Source organism: Dermochelys coriacea, chromosome 3, assembly GCF_009764565.3.
Source record: "Dermochelys coriacea isolate rDerCor1 chromosome 3, rDerCor1.pri.v4, whole genome shotgun sequence".
NCBI lineage: Eukaryota > Metazoa > Chordata > Testudines > Dermochelyidae > Dermochelys > Dermochelys coriacea.
The window spans coordinates 24,361,117-24,375,863 of NC_050070.1; the positions used below are offsets into that span (position 1 = coordinate 24,361,117).

Below are 14,747 nucleotides of genomic sequence, written 5' to 3' on the forward strand. Positions count from 1 at the left end.
CCTTGGAGAAGGGGCATGGCCTCAGATGAGGGGTGGGGCAAGGGTGTTCAGTTTTGTGCAAGTAGAAAGTTGGCAACCCTACCTGCATCAACCCTGAGACTCTGGGGTTTGCAGCAAAGGACTATGATTACATGGCAGCCATGCCCAAAACTGAGGCATTGGTTGTAGTAGGAAGGCCCAGGGGAAGGTGAGAAACAGCTACGCTGAGCATAGACCATTCTGGTGTAGTCGCACTTTCAGGGCCTTGGACTAGAACCCAATGGATCATCAGGTCCTGGTCCCCCTACCCACCACAGATTCCCCTATGCCTAGGGGGCAGGTTTATGGGGTTACTTACAAGGAAAATGAACCCCATTTAAGGAGATCTGGACATTCTGAACTAAAAGAGAGACTGAAGCAGCAGGCCCTGACCACAACGCCGGCTGACTGCATAGACAACCCTGACACAATTAGTAAATTGATTAAAAAATGGAACTTGTCTATTTAAAAAAATATTTTCTGTTTAATGGTATTTAGAATTTAGTCTGTATGATTAAGGGATAAAATCCACTCCCATACTATGGGGCCTAAAGTTGCCAACCCTCCAGGAATTAAAGATTAATTTCAAAGTTTACGTCATGTGATGAAACTTCCAGGAATATGTCCAACCAAAATTGACAACGCTAAAGATGCCCCTAGTTTCTTATATTTTACATTACTGTATGTTGAGGCATCCTTGATACTTACATCAAATATAATTAGTTGACCAGAAAATGATGCTAACAGTAGCTATCTTTTGACACTTGTAAAATGTCCCTGTGTTGACCTGAATTTATGGGCTAGTTTACTATGACTCCCTACTGATCTGATCAGAAGATATTTTGGGTTCTTGTCCCAATTCCGGCTATAGGGATAGAGAACACAGAGAATTCAATATTGTGAGAGGACTCTTGGGGTGTATGCCAAGGACATTTATATTGAGGACAATACTAACTTGTTAAGATCTTTGTTAAAATGAATGAAAGAATAAACATTACAAAACAGAAATCACAAACAAGTAATACAATGCTTTGACTCCTGGTGGTAACATTTCTAATCTAGTCTATTAAGCTAGCATACTCACACCCTTCCCTAAAGACCTGGTAGTAGGAGACAGAGGACCGGCCTTGTCTCTGGCATGCCCAAGGAACTGATGGTCTAGGCTTCCCAAGTTGGTAGGAATTAGGTTCAAGTGTTGAGTAGCTAGTCTGTATTGTGAAGCTGAGCTGATTGCTTTTTCCTATCTTCTATCAAGCTATGACCCTGCATGGTTGTTTGCCCTTTTATAGGGTTCCGTTACTGCCCACTGCTGGAATCTAGGCCCAACCTACCATGCCCAAATCTTATTTCCTCACCCACATAAATCTTCAGGTACACTTTCTCTAGAGGTTAACATATTATGACATATATTCATACATATTAGTATAAATTATCTCTTTCCCAAAACTGTTTCCCTTGGCTTAACTCATGACTTCCATGTTTCGAGGTGTGCCCTGCGGTTACCGGTCTGCTCCAGACCTAAGGTAAACAGATTCAGTTCTTTGTTCGGTTGCTCATTCAGTTCCCCAGAGTTAAGCAGGGATGATAGATAGGCCATTTATGTATGCCAAAGGTTATAAACACTTATACTAATTTGCTCTAGCTAATCATACAGGATACAGGCATGTAGGTTACTTGCATTACAACCAACTATTATGAATAACCATGAATAACTCTTATAAATATCATAAACTGAAATTCAACATAACTAAAACCCAAGAAAATACTATGATTCACTAATAATGGGATATGATAACAAAATAATATGAATCAAACCAATAAAGAAAACACATTATTCAATACAGCAGGCTAGCAAACTGGCCTTATGGGCTACCCCTGAAACTGAGATTACCTCTTAGTGTCACAAAAGACTTTAGCAAGTGTAGAGCCTTCTTTTAGCATGTTCTGCTACAGTTTGTCAACACACAGTGCCATCATATGATTATAGTACATTTACTCTAGTTAGCATTTATGAATGAGCTCTCTGAACCTTTAAAATTATAGTACCAATACCGAAAACTCATGACAACTGTATCAACTGCTAATATTCTACTACCGCCTTTTAATGATATGTTGGCTCATTTTGAGCACAGTCATGATTTTTTTTAAGTATGTGCAGGATATTATGGAAAGCCAATACCCTCCCTATTGTTATGGTGCAACTAGGTTTCATCATAAGGCCCTAATCCTTCAAATATTTGTGCCTGTTCTTACTTCTACCTTATGAATCGTCCCTTCCAAGTCTCTGTTTTCATTCTTCACAGTATTAATATACCAAAGTACTGAGTTTACTAGGACATTTCCTACATGTAAAATGTGTACTGCACTGAGGGATTTATGCCATATCACAAAATGGTGTTACTCTTGAATGGCCCAAATACAAGCTGCAGTTAGATGTTTAATGTTAGTTGTTTAATATTCTTGTTTTTAAAAAATCATGAAGCTCATATTTCCTAAAGAGAATTTGGCTGCTTCTGTTTTTGTGAGAAAATTGCTTATATAGGAAAATATAAAATGTCAAGTTTCATGTTCTGTGGGCTTTCATCTTGATAGGCTTTAAAATAAGTAACTTTTCTCTATCAACATGAAAATTCCAGAAGATAAACTGTTTTGACTTGTAGTTCAGTCCCAAAATAGAAATTACTGTAATTTCCTTGTTTCTGAGTTGGAACTGGAGGTGATGAAACTGATAACTGATCATAAGTTTGAACTTTTAATTTTGCTCGTGAGAGAATGTTGAATGTTACTTTTTTCATTTGGCTCTTTCTATAGAATTTTTATGTTGAACTTTCCATAAACTGGTGACCTAACATTATTTTCCTTTTATCCAGATAAGATAATGCCACTTTCCTCAAAATTGTGTGTCTGGATATTTTGGGAGGTCACTAATGTCTGTCTGTCATGCAAAACAATGTATTTTAAATTGCTGATTTAAATGGTTTGACATCCTGGCACTCCCATATTCACCACTCTCATATAATTATGATATATTTAGTACAAAGTATGCCTTGTGAGGTATTGTTCTAAAAGTCTTGATCCGTTATACATTAATATCTCATTGGATTGTATGTGCTATCATTGTATGTGAAGTTATGAAGTTTGGCTATGTATGGACTACTGAAACATATTGTGGGGTTGAGAACACCCACAAGCAGTCTTTCAGGTCCAACAATAGATAGGCCAAAGAATGTTAATGGCTTATTGAGGAAATACACACAAGCACAAGGTTTACCCTAGGAACTGTGTTCAGAGATAGCACTATACAATGGAACTGTTTGACCCAGGTCACAGCAAAAGAGCTTTCCAGCAAGTTGGAAGAAGAAATAAAAGGGGGAAATGACATCATGACCGTACCTCACTCTTCCTACAACAACACACCTGAAAGTACCGGAGGAAAAAGACTGAACTGGGGGAAGTATTGGTTCCAGCCTAAAGAGATTTTAGCCTGTGTATGGAAACTTGGTGGACTGTAGGTATCATCATTCAGGGAGAAAGATTACTGGTTGAGATCCTATCTAGTTTTGTAGGCTCGGTTTGCGTTTTTGTTTTATTTCATAAGGTAATCTACTTTGATCTGTTTGCTATTACTTATAATCACTTAAAAACTATCTTTCTGTAGTTAATAAATCTATTTTATATTTTACCTAAAACACTGTGTGTTTTTTGAAATGCAAAGGGGATAAAACTCAGCTCATGATCAAGAGTTGGTGCACGTCCACTTTCCTTTGTAGAAGTTATGGACTGGGCAATAAATTCATACTGGTCGGGTTTTGACCAGGGCAGGGTGGTACAACTCTGGGGTCTTAGGCTGGGGAGCTGGTAGTATTTTGGCTGTAGCCTCTCTATTGTGGGTTCATGAGTGACTGGCCCGAGAATTCATGAACACAGCTGCGTGTGGATGTTGGTGTGAATACAAGCTTGGAGGGCTTTGCAGCTTGTGATCACAGTGCAAGAGGCAATCCAGACAGGTGACACAGAGGGCTCAGCTGTACCTCAGTTTCAGGTGGCACCCAGGGAGGGGACCTGTCACAAATGAGACTAGCCAAAATTGACACTAGGTAAAGATGACCTAATTCAAATCTGATTTGACCAAGCTGCATGGCTCCAGGGCAGGCCTCATACCTGATTTGTCAGAAGAGCTTGGAAGGAAGTGCTTTAAGGAGAAGTAAGCTGCAAACCAGAAGTATCAAGGATAAGGCTGAGAAGCATAATCCAGGTCTTAAATTCAGCCAGAGCTGCCTGGAGTAGAGCTCCAGTAAATATTTTCAAATATAGCATGTGGGGGAGAATACACTGGGGGCTCTGAGAAATACTCTATGATAATTTAAGCCTTGGCATCATCCCTAGGTCAACAAGTCACCTGACAGAACAGGGTGGGAGAGGAAGTTATGACATCCACAAACAGGCTGGTCAAAGGCTGGTGAGGTCTCCTTCCACCTGAAGAAGGTCCACTAGTAAGAAGATTTGTGCCAGCAAAACATGACCATGTGATTCTTTGCCTGCAGTTTTAGCCCTTACACTCCAAGAGACTACACGAGCTGAAAAGTTTGCAAACCCCTGTTAGCTTTAGTATCCTATTTTTTTTCCTTTTTCTGTTTTTATTAGCTGGGAATCTTCTGAGCTTTTTCATATTCTTTAATTTTTATGGTGTGAAAGTGTGGTTGTGTGCATGAACCTAGGAAGTCCACACAGGGAAGGCAACAGAAAGAAAACTTTCCCTGGTTTAAACAGGGCTAGATATTGTATCGTAAACTTACACATTAGATTGTTAGAATGTATTCTGTGTTCTATGTTTAAAAGTGCTAAGAGGCTTGAAATTGTCACCTGTAACTTCTGGTAAATAGTTGTCATACTTCTGCTGATCAAGAGTGTTTGGTTAAAGTCTGGAGGAATGGGGGAGGTTCTGTGGCCTGCAATGTGCAGGAGGTCAGACTAAGTGATCATGACGGTCCCTTCTCACCTTAAAGTCCATGAGTCTATGTGTATTTATAATATGTCTGAGGGAGGAGGAAAGGGTTAGAATTCTATTCTTATGTGGTAGCTAAGAAAGAAGCTTTATAATTGGCCCTGAGGTTGTGGTTTAGACATTAAACATTGGGTTTTGGTATTAAACCAGTGGCCATCTTTAAATCATACAGTCGACTGATGTTGGTAAAATTCTTTACTTTGGATTTATAACCAAAAGGACAGTTACCATCTTAGACTCTTTCTTCAAATATATAAGTATTGATTATTTTTGGTAGTAATTTGATGATTTAACTAAATTGTTTTAATTCCAATCCAATATTGAGATTAATTTTTTTGGTTGATTTGATCTTGACATGATTTTAATTTTATAGTTGAAGTAATGCTCCATTTTTAATGTCATTTAATATGATTAATGGTAGCTCAATTTTGGTGATAGGTTTTCTTGATTTTATTTGTGTTTAAGTGTTTTGATAAAATTGATATTGTGACACAATTCTTTCAACAAGTAAAGTAGGTTCAGACCATTCAGGATCTCTGGGGATACCAATTGGTCAACCAAGAATCCTGACCACTTCCCTTTAATTAGCCTTTGGGGGTTCTCACATCCTGAAGCCACAGCATCTCCTATGTCCTGAACTATTGAGATTTAGCAAGTCTACATCTTTACTACTAGCGTCCAAAAAGTCATGAGTCTGGATTAAAAATCATGAGATTAGCCCACCTCTGCTTCCCCCCTAAAATAAAAATAACTCAATACACTTTGAATTATTTTCATTTACTTTCTGGTTTTTGACCCTTTAGATTGTAGTAAAATCACATTTTCAAGTCTTTCTTTCTGATTATAAGAGCTAGTACTTTACTTTTTCCTTTTTTTTTAAAATGAAATCTGAGATTTACATGTATTCCTGATTCCAGAAGCTAGAGCTGGTAAGAAAAACATCAAATATGGCAAAACTCATGATAGCATTGTGAGAATTGGTGATGCTGCTACATTAATGGTGCATACCTTCCAAGTGTCCTATTTTCATGGCCCCTCATCCTCTCCTCCTCTTTCACGACCGATAACAAGATGGCCTGAATGCTGCTTTCTTGAGCCTCCTTAGCAGCTGGTAGTGTGACAGCGACTACCTTGACTAGCACTGGCAATTGAACCAGGGACCTACAGAGCTAAAAGCACATATCTCTACAACTTTAGTTAAAGATCCAGCCTTTCTAGTTAAGTACAGTAACAGACTTTCCACCTCTGTAAATTGGGCTCTGAGACAAACACAACGCATGATGAAAGGGTCAGAGTCATAGTGTTTAAGGCCAGAAGGGACCCAATCATCAAGTCTGACCTTCTATATATCACAGGCCACCCACACCACACCACCCCGCACCCACACCCTCAACTCAACAATTGAAATTAGACCAAAGTATTACAACCCACAGGAGACTAGGCTATTATGTGCTACTGGCAGAGAATAGGAGAGACCAAGGTGCACCAGAACCCAAGACCCCTGCAATGGCAGGGAAATGATTAAGTGAGGTATACCCAGATAATCCTGGCAAGTGACCAACACCCACCTGCTGCAGAGGAAGGTGTAAACCCCACAAGGTCACTGCCAATCGGATCCTGGGAGAATTTCTTCCTGACCCTACATATGGTGATTAGTTAGACCCTGAGCATGTGAGCAAGCACCTGAGACAACAGCATGACTTTGGTTATGGTGTGTACAGTTCATCTAAGCTGCCCCCAGAGAGAGAGAGAGAGAGCGGCTATGCTGCCTATAGAAAATCCATCTCCATCTAGCAGGATGAGAGAGTAGGTGTGAAATGTGCAAAGCAGAATTACTCAGGCTTTGATTGTGGCACAAATTCTGTAGCTCCTAGAATGATAAAAGTTTGCACTGAACATAAAAAATAAAAATAAATCATAAATATACCTGTGTGTATTTTATGACATGGTTTTTACTATACAAAACTATGTAATCCCAAGTGTCTAAATCTTTGACTCTCCTTGATGAAGGCTAAGAAAAATGTGAAGAATTGAGTTGTAATGGAAATGCTAACGGTGAATTTATTGTTTATGGTTTTGCCTTTCATTGTTATATTGTGCTATGGCAGTTTATAGTTTATGGACAAATACCTCCCAAGAAATTTCCAAGGGCAGCTGAAACAGTTTAATTGTCAGAAAACAACAATGATTTATATGCAGTGAAAATGTGATGTCCACATCACATCCCTTATTTCAGGGGCTTTGGCTCTCCTTGTCTCTCATTATAAGGATCTGAGTTCAGTGCTATGTCAGGAAACTGATAAGTCTGACTAAAATGGTGATGGGCATGGCAACATACCTATATAATTCTTAGTGGATGATACAGGGATATTTTCTGTATACCGTTTAATATTTAAATGCAATTTGCATGTATTAGATTGATAGCAAGTCAAGGGGTTAGCTTTAGAATGAGAACATTTTGCATACCCTTATTAGTAAAGGTTGACACAGTGACGTAGCCGGGGCTGCCTGTGCAAAGAGATTACGTGGCCACACAAATGGCCACATAATTTACTTTTCTGAAAAGATTTTGCAGGAATCTGTTTGTGCCTCACACGTGTATCAAAAAACCCCAAACAAAACCCAGACCTTTTCCTGTATAGTTCAGTTCCTGAGCTTGGACACTTATTTCATTTTGCCTTCCTTCCCCGTGTCTGTGTGGGTCTGTTTCTGTGATTTCTCCATAGTAGGGTATTCAGCAGGTTTCCTGCTCCAGTGCTGCTGCCCTTGAAGAACAGATTTGGAGCTAGACAGGGGGAGATCCTTCCTCATTCAGAACAACAATAAGGGGAGATAGGGGCTGGAACTAGGGGTACTGGGGGTGCAATTGCACTCCCTGGCTTGAAGTGGTTTCCATCATATATAGGGTTTGCAGTGTGGTTCAATGGCTCTTAGCACCCCCACAATAGAAATTGTTCCAGCACCCCTGTGAGGGGAAGTAATCTACTGTGCCATACCTTGTCCCAGAGGAATGGGAGGAAAAGGAGCTTTAATTAAGAAAGGGAGCGCTACTATCTGCTATCTGTGGCTCCACTCCTGTACAGCTCCAGCAAGCCACCCTTTACTTTCATAAGGCAGTGTCCCTGTTGCTTCTGTCACTGAACACTGAGCTTCGGCGTTACCCAGAGCAGTCATGTGGCTATCATACAGAGCTCCTAATTTACACTTGGTCACTTGGGTCATTTCTTGCTGAGCTCCCAAACCTTTCACTTGAACTTTATATATATATACACACACCCCTAGTGTGTAATGTCCTCTTAACCTCAATCATATTTTCTGTTTTTTACTTGAATGTAATAGGCATTCATGATATATTTTTGTGCTGTAGTGCACTTTTAGAATAATTTCAGTAAAAGGGAAGGTTATAGAAAAACTCCATGATCAGTTAACATTGCTTCATCATTCCCAGTTTGCTGCATAATTCGCTGTGGCTCCACCATAACAAAGGAGACCTGGCTGCATAATATAGCTTTAATGTGCCGCATCTTACAAGGAGCTCAGCTAGTATAACACTGAAAGTTGATAAAAGCTTATACAATATTGGAAACTTATGCATAATGTTGCTGTGAACACTAATAAAAAAGGGCATCTTCTGAATATTGGAAATCTGGTTTAAAAAAGAGAGAAAATAACATTAGGGAGCTCTGTTTACATGATTTAAGTCTTCAGAATTCTGGCATCTTCCAGATTGTCCTCTAAGTATGGGCCAGATCGTGAACGGTGATGAGCTCCTTTCTGGGGTTTAGCCCATGAAGAAGTGTGAGTCAGAGTGGGTGACTGAATGACAGTGCTTCTCATCCTGTGATACGCAATTAGAGAGGATATGCAAAGGTACCTCCTGGGAAGAGCCCACATATTCCTCATAGGAAGCCAAGTCAGGAAACATGCTTGGCTCCCTACTAACTAACTCTATTACTCCAGGACATGGGAGCAAACCCTGGGATTATTTTCAAGTAGATTGGACTAATGGAGGCTGGGAGATTTTTGAAATTATTCCTGCAGAATACCTCATTAGTGAGGAGAATTTGATTAGTTGAGTCCTAGGTGCTGTAAAGTCCTGACCTGCCTTTTTGGATTCTTCTCTGAAGCAGTTCTGGCAGGTGTCTGGAAGAAACAGATGCACTAACAGGGCCTCTTCTCTTAGCAAAGGAAGGATCCACAGACTCTGATTTGATAGAGAACCCACCATTCTGCAGCTCCTGAGAAGGTCTCCTCACAGGTGGAGCACCTCCTGGCCTCCTGCTTTCTATGTTTGGCAGGCAAGAAAGTGCAGCTCAGATGACTCACAGATGGGGGGTAAAGTCAGGATCTAGAATAATCAAGTAGGTCCTTATATAAAAGCCACATCTAACCCCACCTCATTCCTTTGTCCAGTACCCTACCAACTCCTGCTGCAACTGCTTCCAGATGACAAGTCTTTCGAAGCTGCATCTAGAATGTTTCCAGTCGTAAATGTACATTAACCACACAGTCATCAGAGTTGTTAAAACAGAGTGCACCGCATTGATCACCCTAGCCCACAAGTTCTCAAACTTTATTACACCGTGACGCACTTCTGACAACAAAAATTACTACATGACCCCAGGAGGGGTGACCAAAGCCCGAACCCACCTGAGCCCCACCGCTCTGGGTGTGGGGGCTAAAGCCAAAGCCCCTGGGCTTCATCCCCAGGGCGGGGACCTGTAACCTGAGCCCTGCCACCCAGGGCTGAAGGCTTTGGGCTTCAGCTTCAGCCCTGGGTGGTGGGGCTCATGCTTCAGCTTTAGCCCTGGGCCCCAGCAAATCTAATGCCAGCCCTGGTGACCTCATTAAAATGGGGATGCGACCCACTTTGGGGTCCAAACCCACAGTTTGAGAACCACTGCCCTAGTTTATGGTCTTCTTCCCTGCCCTTTGTCCCTCTAATTTCTTCACTTTTTTTCTTCCTTTGCTTCCCACCTCTCTATTACCACTCTCTTCCAGACACTATAATCCTCTATTACAACTCTTTCCTCTCAGGCTTCTCTTCCCCCTGTGATCTTTCTTTTCAATCATTCTTTGTCATTTCTTCCTGTTCTTCTCTTAGCTTAGTTTCCAATCTGCATCTCTTACTATCAGTGAGTCGCACTTACTCATGCAGCTAACCCCACTGTACTCACAAGTAGCATCTGCAGATTTAGGGGCTGTGCCTTTAAGGATGAGCTTCCTAAACAGCAAGTCTGGGGGGGTGCTGTGAAGCTCTTGTTGTTATACTCAGCCAGTTGGAACCAGACACTGAATAAAGCAGAGAACTTGCAAGCACCTTATGCACTGTGGGATCTCTGAACAACATAGGCCTTTTGATCGTAAACTGTTCAGGGAAAGGAATGCCTCTTTCTCTGTATTATAACGTGTCTTGCCAGTAATAAATAATTTTCCCCACACCACCATCCACCGCTGCCTCTCCTCTTCCCCTGCTAAAATAATGCCATTTCCACATTAAGAGTTAGACCGTTCACTGCAGCCAAGGTTGGGTCAGAGGAACAGCAGGCATCACAGGCCTGATTCTAGGTGCTGCTTTGCATAAATAATTGGTGTAAGGTTTCTAATGGGAGGCTTCTATTCCCTCACCACAGCCCTTATATTGGGGGTGGGGAAGAGATGGCACAGGAGCTGGGTTCTCCTGGTTTTTTATTTTTTACACCAGGAGGGAATTCCCTTCCACAAGGGTAATTCTCTGCTGACTATTAGCCAGGATGGGCAGAGATGGCATCCCTAGCTTGATTGCCAGAAGCTGGGAATGGGTGATGGGATGGATCACTTGATGATTAACTGTTCATTCCCTCTGGGGCACCTGGCATTGGCCACTGTCAGAAGACAGGAGACCTTTGGTCTGACTCAGTATGGCCATTCTTATGTTCTTATGTATTTGTGTCCCCAGAATGCAGTGCAAATTGTAATCTGGCTCTGGGCTTTCAACATGAGTAAGAGAGATGTTAAGTTAGGGTAATATCTGCAGAACCTGATGCAATTTATCCTAGTTTCTAAAAAAGAGCAAAACAGAAACCTGCAATGTGACAATAAAAAGGAACCTGAAGAATCTAAATTCAGCTCAAGCTTCAAAAGATTCCAGAGTGGCTGTGTAGTATCACTATTAACACTGGGGCTGAGCCAACTGCAGGAAAATACAAACTTACCAGCTCAGTGGGCTCCCTTAAATGTGAACACAATTCTCAGGATGCCAAAGGTCACAAAACACAGCGGTTGTTTTGTAGGCATGGTAGCCCAGCAGTATCACATTTGTCCAGCTCCCTTGCATAGTCTAGGCAAAAATGTATCAATTACTTACGGTTGTTTAATGTTAAGTGTCAGAATAGCAGCTGTGTTAGTCTGTATCCACAAAAAGAACAGGAGTACTTGTGGCACCTTAGAGACTAACAAATTTATTTGAGCATAAGCTTTCGTGGTCTAAAACCCACTTCACTGGATACATGCAGTGGAAAATACAGTAGGAAGATATACATACACAGAGAACATGAAACAATGGGTGTTATCATACACACTATAACGAGAGTGATCAGTTAAGGTGAGCTATTACCGCAGGAGAGAAAAAAACCCTTTTGTAGTAATAATCAAGATGGGCCATTTTCAGCAGTTGACAAGAACGTGTGAGAAACAGTAGGGGGGAAAATAAACATGGGGAAATAGTTTTACTTTGTGTAATGACCCATCCACTCCCAGTCTTTATTCAAGCCTAATTTAATGGTGTCCAATTTGCAAATTAATTCCAATTCAGCAGTCTCTCGCTGGAATCTGTTTTTGAAGTTTTTTTTGTTGTAAATATTGCGACTTTTAGGTCTGTAATCGAGTGACCAAAGAGATTGAAGTGTTCTCCGACTGGTTTTTGAATGTTCTAATTCTTGATGTCTGATTTATGTCCATTTATTCTTTTACGTGGAGACTGTCCAGTTTGACCAATGTACATGGCAGAGGGGCATTGCTGGCACATGATGGCATATATCACATTGATAGATGTGCAGGTGAATGAGCATCTGATAGTGTGGCTGATGTGATTAGGCCCTATGATGGTGTCCCCTGAATAGATATGTGGACAGAGTTGGCAACGGGCTTTGTTGCAAGGATAGGTTCCTGGGTTAATGTTTTTGTTGTGTGGCCTGTGGTTGCAGGTGAATATTTGCTTCAGGTTGGGGGGCTGTCTGTAAGCAAGGACTGGCCTGTCTCCCAAGATCTGTGAGAGTGATGGGTCACCCTTCAGATTAGGTTGTAGACCTTTGATGATGCGCTGGAGAGGTTTTAGTTGGGGGCTGAATGTGACGGCTAGTGGCGTTCTATTACTTTCTTTGTTGGGCCTGTCCTGTAGTAGGTGACTTCTGGGTACTCTTCTGGCTCTGTCAATCTGTTTCTTCACTTCAGCAGGTGTGTATTGTAGTTGTAAGAATGCTTGATAGAGATCTTGTAGGTGTTTGTCTCTGTCTGAGGGGTTGGAGCAAAGGCGGTTGTATTGTAGAGCTTGGCTGTAGACAATAGATCTTGTGATGTGGTCTGAATGAAAGCTGGAGGCATGTAGGAAGTATGGCAGTCAGTAGGTTTCCGGTATAGGGTGGAGGTTATGTGACCATCTCTTATTAGCACTGTAGTGTCCAGAAGTGAATCTCTTGTGTGGACTGGTCCAGGCTGAGGTTGATGGTGGGATGGAAATTGTTGAAATCATGGTGGAATTCCTCAAGGGCTTCTTTTCCATGGGTCCAGGTGATGAAGATGTCATCAATGTAGTGCAAGTAGAGTAGGAGCATTAGGGGACGAGAGCTGAGGAGGCATTGTTCTAAGTCAGCCATAAAAATGTTGGCATACTGTTAAGTGCTGATCCTAACTTCTCTCCCTGCAAAATATTCAGATTCTGTTAGTCAGCACCTGTGTGATATGTGGCAAACAGACCCCATGCTGACCAAGAAGGGGGTTATGAGAGCCTGTGGGCTCTGTCAGCCCTGACCCCGTTACACCTATAAGTGATGAGAAGCCTGGAGGGAGGAAATAAAGGGGGGAAAAGCCCAGCTCAGTAGTGGTTGACTGGCTGAGGGAGTAGCTCTCTTGTACTGGTTCCTCGAAAGAAGGACTTCTTAGGCTAGGCGGTATCCAAAGACTGCTAGTGCTAGTGCCTACCTGGGGACAGGGAGGCCTGGTGTGGAACTTTTACATTTGCTTTGTTTTCTCTGGCTAAGGGATTTGCTTTTTAAATCTGTGAGACTAAGTTTGTTGTTCTGCTTGGACCCCTGATTAAGGTTGGAGTATGACCATAGTAGCCAATGGCTACTGGCAAGAAATGTGTGTTTATTTGACCCTACTGGAGCCCATGCTGTAATTTGTCATAGGACCTGAAATGACCTGGTCACACTAAGGCATATATTAGTCATAAGTTGACTGAGATTTTCTGGTATGAATGATGCACTCATAGTGTTAAATTCTGTCCCTCTGCAACAACACTGAAGACAACAGAGAAACATGATATGTCAGCCAGGATAGAATTTAATCTACAGTTGTTCTGACCTCCATCTTTTAAGCACTGAATGACCTGGAAGGAGGAATGACCTGAATTGTAAGTATCTTTCTTCCTTCCTTGTGATGGGATGTTTCATTTTAAGGTGAAGTGTACTCTGACTAAAAAGTAAAGGCCTGATATACACTTATAGTAAGGTCTTTTACAGGCCCAGAGGGGTATAAAGGGGTAGAGGTATAAAGGGTATAAAGGGCATAAAGGGCATAAAGGTATAAAGGGTACCTACCTTAGAGTAGGTACAACTTACCAGCCCACCAGCCTTTGTGTAACTGAGAATTCATCCTTAGATATGTAAGTGGCACTGTTGCGTTCATATTATTTACTCTTAAATGTGATCTGATTGCAAGGAAAAAAAACTATGGTTTTGCTAACTGACAGTAATGCAAACTTAATCTGGGATCTGAGTGTCAGGTTGTGTTCTTGCTGGGTTGTGTGCCGTCAACAATGGTAATGAAAATTCTGCAAATGGCTCTTTGCATTAGTTCCTCATCCTCCTATAAGTTTCTGAGCAGTCCCTCTGTGCTGTTTACTGCATGACACTCCTAATCAATCTCAGAAGCAGGCAGGTCATGGTGGAGCTATCCATCATAGAATCATAGATATCAGGGTTGGAAGGGACCTCAGGAGATCATCTAGTCCAACCCCCTGCTCAAAGCAGGACCAATCCCCAATTAAATCATCCCAGCCAGGGCTTTGTCAAGCTTGACATTAAAAACTTCTAAGGAAGGAGATTCCACCACTTCCCTAAGTAAAACATTCCAGTGTTTCACCACCCTCCTAGTGAAAAAGTTTTTCCTAATATCCAACCTAAACCTCCCCCACTGCAACTTGAGACCATTACTCCTCATTCTGTCATCTGCTACCACTGAGAACAGTCTAGATCCATCTAGATCTGTGGAACCCCCTTTCAGATAATTGAAAGTTCAAATCCCCCCTCATTCTTCTCTTCGGCAGACTAAACAATCCCAGTTCCCTCAGCCTCTCCTCATAAGTCATGTGTTTCAGTCCCCTAATCATTTTTGTTGCCCTCTGCTGGATGTTTTCCAATTTTTCCACATCCTTGTAATGAGGGACCCAAAACTGGACACAGTACTCCAGATGAGGCCTCACCAACGTCGAATAGAGGGGAATGATCACGTCCCTCGATCTGCT

At 41.6% G+C, this 14,747-nt stretch overlaps 1 long non-coding RNA gene across 1 annotated transcript; it reads left to right on the plus strand.

The window, feature by feature from the left end:
• Positions 1 to 1,281: 1,281 nt before the first annotated feature.
• On the plus strand, positions 1,282 to 10,919 carry LOC122459622. The gene is made up of 3 exons (XR_006280428.1): positions 1,282 to 1,466; positions 1,972 to 1,974; positions 10,905 to 10,919. It is a non-coding gene; the product is annotated as an uncharacterized LOC122459622 (long non-coding RNA).
• Positions 10,920 to 14,747: the final 3,828 nt, after the last annotated feature.